We start from the raw sequence: 8,952 nt of genomic DNA on the forward strand, positions 1-8,952 counted from the left end.
CGCCGTTCTTCTTCTTTCTTTTAGTTAAATGAATGTAGGTTCATCATCTTTCAAGTAATTTTGTAGTTAATTTTTTTTATATGAAAAAAATATTGGTGATTTTGTTAAAAATGTGATTATTTGGTGTAATTACAGGTAGGTGAATTTTACAGGTGGAAAGTCAACACGCAAGATGCGTGTTGGACACGTGTTATCATTCTGGCAACACACAGGGTGCGTGTTAGACACGTGGCAACATCCTGGCAACATGCAGGATGCGTGTTGAACACCTTTTTTATACATCCACAATACTGTAATACACTTCAAATATCAATATTCAACCAAAATACCATCTTTATTTTCATATTACATTTGTAATTTTGTAGTATTATATATTTTTTTATTTGATTTTTTTATTCTTATTAAGAGAGTAAAATAAAAAAAATTTGAGAAGGTAAAATAAGAAGGAAAAGATGAATAAGAAAAAAAGATGATGATGACGATGATGAAAAAGAAACAGCAAAAGTGAGGAAAAAGATGAGGAAAAGTTTTGAATTATACAGAACTTATCAGTACAAATATACCGAAATTACTTAACAATACACATAAATGTCTTAGTTTTACACCAAAATTTACTACAAATACACAAAAATATTTTCTTTAATGCTACATTTTTCTTTTTTTTTAATTTCTTTCTTTTTTTTAGTTGAATGAATGTAGGTTCATCATCTTCTAAGTAATTTTACAGCATTATGTGTTTTTTTTCTTTTTTATTTGATTTTTTTATTTTTATTCTTGTTAAAAGAGTAAAACAAAGAGAAACTTGAGAAGGTAAAACCAGAAGAAAAAGATGAATAAGAAAGAAAAAAGATGATAATGATGAAAAAAAATGAGGAGGAGGAAGAGCAAAAGTTTTGAATTATGCAGAATTTATAAGTACTGTTCTTGAGTGAGTAACCTGGACGTAACTCGGCTCCTGAGAGTCAACGTCGAGCTGTCATCTTCAGCACTCAGTTATATACTTAAGAGATCCAAGCTTCTCGTCCAGAGAGAGATATCACGTCGCAGAGAGTGTGAACAAGGGGGGGGGGAGTGTACATGCAAAAGGCACTCCGATACTTAAGTTGGTATTGTGAAATTCAAGTTAGTCTGAAAGGTGAGATATCATACCCTTTATAGGCGAAAGGCATAGATCGGCTATATTCCTGGCCGTTGTTGATATTGAAGAATCATTATGATTAGATCCGGGGGTTACGATATATAGTCGGGCGTTTTATCCCTGGTTCATACGGTTATGCCGAATTAAGTCGAGTTATAACGGGTGATACCGAGTTATGATGCTCGGATTGTAACAGCCATATCATAGCTCCCAAGCTTATCTTGGGATTTTTTTAATGAAGCAGGTTGAGCTTTTGATGAGCTATAATTCGGTGAGTAAGGTGGTTATGGAGCCCCAATTCAACATACTTTATTAAAAATAATAATATGAAAGAGTGGCAGTGTTAAATGAAGAGAGAGGAAATCAGTGATTGTATTAAATAGAAGTTTGCTTTTCCAATGCCGTTTGGACCGTTGAGGGGATTGATGGGACGGTTTTGATGGAACCCCAATGGTCAAGATGGCGTTTAGGTAACTGCTTGAAAAACTTAATGGTTTTTCCCAAGTCATGATTTCACTTTGGGTTAAGTGTTTGCATTACAGAGTTTGCTGGAAATGAGTAAAAGAGGTACACCTTTGCTTTTCATTTTCTCTGTTCTTGCGTCTTTATCTTTGCTGGTTTTGATTTTGAAAATGGGTTTTGAGAAGGAGAAAGAGAGAAAAAAAAAGGTGGATTGGTCATATGACTGGGTTAGCGATGACGTGAAAACTTGAGCTTCCATGTTTACTGATTTTGAGGCTATGAAAGAAATAGATTTGAAGAAGATAGTCAGGGTAGGATATGGTTGCGTGTGGAGCTGTTACCTTGTTCTAGTGAGGACCGTGTGTTCCATAGGGGAGATTGTTCTGAGTTTTTTTACATGCATAGTTGTGTCTTAGAGGAGTTGAGAGTGGGGCTTCCTTTCTCTGATTTCAAATGTCAAGTGTTAAATCAGTTGAACTGTGCTCCCTCTCAGCTTCACCCTGATGGTTAGGCATTTTTTTGAAGCTTTGAGGTTCTAATGGAGTATTTGGAAGAAGAATCTTCGCTGGAGTTGTTCTTCTCGATGTTCCAGCCAAAAGGTGTTTAGAAGGGAGGTTTGGTCAATCTTAATAGCTCTCCTGGATTTGCTGTTTTCAAGTTGTATAAGTCTTCGTTTAAGGATTTCAAAGAAATATATTTGAAGGTTAGAAGTGTTGAAGATGATTTCCCCTTCTATTTAGATCAGGACTTAGGGGAGAGGTTTCTTTTGTGGTGGTGTTCGGAACCCTAAAATATCTTTGGATTTGAAACGATAAGCCCGAGAGTTGAGTGTGTGATTGAGTATTTGGTTGAAGTCGTCAATCGAAAAAAATTGATATCTATTTTTGATTTGTTGCAATGGGATGATAATAGACAGGCTGTGATAGATTACTTAGGTATACTTCCTTGTGTTTGGAAAAATGGTTTTGTAGGCCCCCTTTATGTTGATCTGTTTTGGTAATGGATACTTTTTGTGTTTTTTCAGGTGAAAAATATCCTGGAGTATTCGCGGCTACGTTGAGAGCGCGGGTGAAGAGAAAAAAATTGGATAGAGAAGGATCCTCCTCCAAACCTGAGAAGGGGACTGCTACAGGAGAGGTTAATCAACCTCTCCCAAGATGGAAGAAGGTGATTTTGAAGAAAAGGAAGTCAGACGTGGTTGATTTGTCCGAGGAATCGGACGAGGGTGGGAATGAAGTGTCTGTTGAGGAAATTCATAAGTTTATGGATAATCATAAGAAACTGCATATCACCATCGATCAGAGTGACGGGTTGTCTGTTTGGGAGAGGGACTTCCCATTCATGGTCATTGCCGATGATGTTTGTCAATCATCGTCTGATGTGGCTTTGGCGAATGAGGTTGGGAATGTCGCCGTTGGTCAGTATATGCAGGTATTGATTTTATTTTGAGCTTTATTTTGATGTTTGGTACTCTATTTAGTATTTTGAGTTTTGGTTGTTTGCTGTTTTAGGTTCTTGGTTTGCGATTGGCTAGTTTAGGTTGCAGCCAGGAGCTTAAGCATAAAAATCTTCTCAGACAGAAAGAAGATCCGAGTTTATTGAAAGAGGAGTTGGTTTTGAAAAAGAGCACTATTGCAGAGCTGGAAGATAAATTGACTGACAGTGACAAGGAGCTCAAGTTAATGAGGAAAAATTATGCGAAGGAAGTTGAGGACTTGAAAAAAAGAAAGATGTTGATCTTTCAAATATGGAAGCTCGGGTGATTGAGGTCACTGCCCAATTAAAAGGTATGGAAAAGAGTAAAGAGACAGAAATACTGGATTCATTTGTCAAGGGTTTCGAGCGGGTATCCCTCCAGGCAAAGTTTTTGGCCCCTGATTTCGACTTTTCTGAGATGGATCCAGAAAAAATTGTTCGGGATGGAGCGATGGTGGAAGACGATGGAGCGGCCGAGGATGAAGATGAAAATGTTCAGTGATTTGTGTATTTGAACTTTTTTATTTTGCTTACAGTAGTTGTTGATGGATTGCTTTGCTTATTGGAAAGCTTTTTGACTGTTTATACTCTAGCATTTGTTTTGCCAATTAAAAAGGGTAGTTTATTTGATAATAGTTTGATAATTTTACATATATGCGTTGTTTGATAGTTTGTTGAAGTTGTTTGGAATTCATTTACTTTGAATGTGCGCACAGCTGAATGTTTGTTTGGTCAGGTATCTCTTCATGGATACTAATTGAAATTTTGGTAATGTAACCATAGTTTGGTTTATTTGATGGATTGATAATCCATAAGTTGTGACTTAAAGTCCAGATAGATAGTGATGGTTTGATGAATGTAAAATGTAGAAGTAATACAAAAACAAATAGAAAATATGCATAATATTGATTGACCTTTATATACAAAGGTGCAGGTAGACAAGCCTCGTTAAAACCTCTCCAAGCAAAACCCTTTTTGGGAAAAATCTTGTGAGTAGAAAAAAGAGTACAAGCCTGGCCTTGACTTTTAACTGTAATAATGTTTTAAAGAGGAAACATTCCAAGTATTGGGTAAATTTGTACCATCTAGAGATTGTAGCCGATAAGCTCCATTTTCGAGCACTTCAATAACTCAGAAGGGGCCTTCCCAGTTTGCGGTGAGCTTTCCATGTGAAGATGGATTCCTTGCTTGTTTTGTTTTGTGAAGAACCAAGTCGTCTGTTTGAAATGATCGGGGATGGACCTTTTTGTTGTGGCACCGAGCTATGATCTGTTGTGCTACTCGGTGTCGAAGAATGGCGACATTTCTGGTTTCTTCAAGTGTATCGAGATCTATTTGCCGAGCTTCATTGTGGTCGTCAATTTGAGTTCTTATTGATAACTGAGATACTTCTAAGGGTATCATAGCTTCGGATCCGTATACTAACCGAAAAGGTGTTTCTTTTGTTGTTGAGTGGATTGTGGTGTTGTAACCCCAGACTACTTCTGGTATTAATTCAGCTCAAAGGCCTTTTGCATCATCTAGTTTCTTGCGTAGAGCGTGCAAGACGACCTTATTGGCGGCTTCTACTAGGCCGTTTGTTTGTGGGTGTTCGATCGAGGAGAAGTGTGGTGCACAAAATTGACTTCGCAATATTCGTACAGTTAGACCGGCAAGTGCACCGGGTCGTCCAAGTAATACCTCAGATGAGTGAGGGCCGATCCCACGGATATTGTCGGATTGAGCAAGCAATGGCTATCTTGTAGATATTAGTCAGGCGATTAGAAAAGATAATTGTTGTGAAAAATGCATAAAAAAGCAGAATAAAGATAGAATTACTTAAATTGGTGTGAAATCAGTGATGAGAGAACGGTTGAGGCTTCGGAGATGCTTCCTCCTTCTAGATCAACTTTTCTCACTGTCTACTTCAACTTCTAATGATTCATTCCATGGTAGGTTGTAAGTGACTAACGCTAGGTCAGTGGTCATTAATCTCCTCTGCTTCAGATCAAATGCCAGGTCAATGGTCATCCAATCTGAACGGTGGTGAAGCTCTAGCAGTCTATTCCCTTGGTGATCCTACTCAAAACGCCACAGACAAGGTCGGATCTTTCAGACCAGAGAATGCTGATTCACGATTCTAGCCTATACCACAAAGGCTCTAATGGCCCCGTACCTCGGCCGAACTGATATATCTAAGTCCCCAAGGAAGTCATGGATTAGCCGTCTAAGAGATGTATAATCAAACTTGTGGTTCAATACTATCCCGTCAAGGACTCACAAGAACCCATGTAGAATAGAGATGACGGTCAAGTTACACTCCCAATTCATTAGGATGAAGAACGAAGATACATCTTATAATGGAATCAAGCATAGATTGAAATAGAACAATGATATTATTAATCCATAAGAATTAGCAGAGCACCTAACCTTAACCTAGGAGGTTAGTGGCTCATAGCTTACAGAAAGTATTAATGTAAATTCAAAAATATGGCATAAAGTTCTGAACAAGGGTGATCCTTGTTCTATATATACTATTCTAATAACTAAGAAGTACAAAAATATGATAGAATAGACTAAAGGTGCGAAATTCATCCTTGGACCCACTTTGGTTGGATACTTGGGCTGAGCTTGGCATCCACTTTGAGGAATAGGAGGTGAACCACGCTGCCTTCTGCTCTTGGTCGGCGTTGAACATCCATTAGGGGGTGGTTGGCGTTCAACGCCCAGAATGGGTAGGCTCATTCGAAGAAAAGTTTAGACCATTATATATTACTAGAAAGTTCTGGAAGTTAGCTTTCCACCACCATTGAGATCGCGTCATTTGGACCTCTGTAGCTCCAGAAATTCTCGTTTGAGTGCACGGAGATCAGAATCTGATAGCATCTGCTATGCTTTTCTTGCTTCTGAATCGGACTTTGCCAAAACTCCTCAATTTCAGCCAGAAAATATCTGAAATCATCATAAAACACACAAACTCAAAGTAGAATCCAAAAATGTGAATTTTTCACTAAAACCTAGGAAAATATACTAAAACTTAAACAAAATATAACAAAAACTATATGAAAATGATGCCAAAAAGCGTATAAAATATCCGATCATCATAATACCAAACTTAAACTGTTACTTGTCCCCAAGCAACCAAAAACAAGGTAGGATTAAAAAAAAGAGAAGGATATAATAAATCTTAAATTTTTCAATGAAGCTCAGTTTCAATTAGATTAGCGGGACTAGTGGCTATTCACTTCTGAATAGTTTTGGCATCTCACTTTCCTTTGAAGCTCAGAAGTATTAGCATCTTTAGGAACTTAGAATCCGATTGATATTATTGACTCTCCTAGTTTAGTTCTTCTTGATTCTTGAACACAGCTTCTTTCAAGTCTTGGCCGTGACCCTAAGCGCTTTGTTTCCCAGTATTACCACCGGATACATAAACACGACAGACACTTAATTGGGTGAACCCTTTTGGATTGTGATTCAGCTTTGCTAGAATCCCCAGCTAGTGGTGTCCAGAGTTCTTAAGCACACTCTTTTGCTTTGGATCATAACTTTAACTGCTCAGTCTCAAGCTTTTCACTTGACACCTTCACACCACAAGCATTTAGTTAGGGGAGGAGCTCATTTGAACTGTTAGGCCAAGATTTTGTTTCTTTTAGGTCCTCCTAACCATTGATGCTCAAAGCCTTGGATCCTTGTTCTTGCCTTTTGGTTTAAAGAACTATTGGCTTTTTCTCTTTCTTTTATTTTTTTTTTCCGCATTTCTCTCTTTTTTTTTTCTTTTTTTTTTCTCTTTGCTACTTTTTCTTGCTTCAAGAATCAATTTTCTTTTGGATTTTTCAGATTACCAATAAGACTTCTCTTTTTTTATTATTTTTTCAAGAGCGAACATTCTTAACTCCAACATCAAATATGCACTGTTCATTCATGCATTCAGAAAGTAAAAGCAATGCCATCATATCAAAATAATTGAACTATTCTTATGATATAACTCAAAATTCAAGTATCTCCCTATTCTTTTTTAAATAAATTTTTTTTTTCAAGCAAGGTGAGAGATATATGGAATATTTCATAGCTTTAAGACATAAATAAAGATGATCATGCACTAGAAATAGACCATAAAACAAAATACATAGAAAATAGAAAAATGACATAGGCAAGGGATTAAAAGAACGGGACCACCTTAGTGACGATGTCTACTACTCCCTCTAGAAAATCCAATGGAGCACTTGATTTCTTTTATGTCTCGTCCTTGCCTCTGTTGCTCTTCCCTCATGGCTCTTTGATCTTCTCTTACTTCATGGAGGATGGTGGAGTGCTCTTGGTGTCTCATCCTCAGCTGATCCATGTTGGAGCTCAATTCTCCTAGAGAAGTATGCAATTGGTCCCAATAGCCTTAGGGAGGAAAATGCATCCCTTGAGGCATCTTCGAGAATTCTTGTTGAGGCGGCTCCACATGCTCGTGTTGTGGTTCATGCGCCGTCTCTCTAACATGCTCCATTCTTCTTTTAGTGATGGGCTTGTCCTCCTCAATGGGGATGTCTCCTTCTATGATAATTCCAGCTGAATTGCATAAGTGACAGATAAGGTGGAGAAAAGCCAACCTTGCTAAGGTGGAAGGCTTCTCAGCTATCTTGTACAATTTTTGAGGTATTACCTCATGTACCTCCACCTCATTCTCAAGCATGATGCAATGAATCATGATGACTCTGTCAACGGTCACTTCTGACCGATTGCTAGTAGGGATAATAGAACGTTGGATGAATTTCAACCATCCTCTAGCTACAGGCTTGAGGTCAAGCCTTCTTAGTTGGACAGGCTTCCCTTGAGCATCTCTCTTCCACTAAGCTCCTTCCACACAAATATCTGAAAGGACTTGATCCAGCCTCTGATCAAAATTGACTCTTCTAGTGTAAGGATGTGGGTCTCCTTGCATTACTGGTAAATGGAGCGCCAATCTTACACTTTCCGGGCTGAAATCTAAGGGTTGTCCTCGGACCATGGTGCTCCAATTTTTGAGGCTTGGGTTCACGCTTGTATCATGATGTTTAGTGACCCATGTATTGGCATAGAACTCTTGCACCATCAAGATTCCAACTTTCGGGATAGGATTGGTTAGAACTTCCCAACCTCTCCTTCGGATTTCTTGTTGGATATCTGGGTACTCATTCTTTTTGGGCCTAAAAGGGACTTCAGGAATCACCCTCTTCTTTGCCACTACTTCATAGAAGTGGTCTTGATGAGCCTTAGTAAGGAATCTCTCCCTTTTCCAAGGTTCGGAGGTGGAAGCTATTGCTTTTCCTTTCCTCTTTCTAGAGGATTCTCCGACTTTGGGTGCCATAAGTGTGAATGGAAAGCAAAAAAGCAAGGCTTTTCCAACACCAAACTTAAAAGCTTTGCTCGTCCTCGAGCAAAATATGAACAAAAGGGTAGAAAAGAGTAGAAGAAGAAGAGAATATGGGAGATGGAGGGAGAGAGCGTTTTGGCAAAGTGGGGGCTTTTGTTTATGAGTTGTGTGTTGGAAGGGTTGGATGAAAGGGTATTAATAAGGGTAGGATAGGGTTGGGTTCGAATGTGAAAGGGGGTAATTGGGTGGGAAAGTTTTGAATTTGAAGTGGGTAGGGGTTGGTGGGAGTTATGATGGGTTTTGGAAAGAGATATGGATGTGATTGGTTGAGGGTTTATGGGGAAGAGTGTGTGGAGAAGAGTGAAAGTAAGAGAGAGAAGAAGGTGGGGTAGGTGGAGATTCTGTGGGACCCACTGGTCCTGAAAGGCTAGGAAATTCGAATTCCCTGCCCCTTTGTGGGCGTTGAACGCCCAACTCCTGCTCCTTAGCTGGCGTTCAACGCCAGGCCTCTGCCTCCTTTAGGGAATTAAACGCCTAGCCTCTGCTCCCTGGC

This window comes from Arachis ipaensis, chromosome B06 (assembly GCF_000816755.2).
Source record: "Arachis ipaensis cultivar K30076 chromosome B06, Araip1.1, whole genome shotgun sequence".
Taxonomy (NCBI): domain Eukaryota; kingdom Viridiplantae; phylum Streptophyta; class Magnoliopsida; order Fabales; family Fabaceae; genus Arachis; species Arachis ipaensis.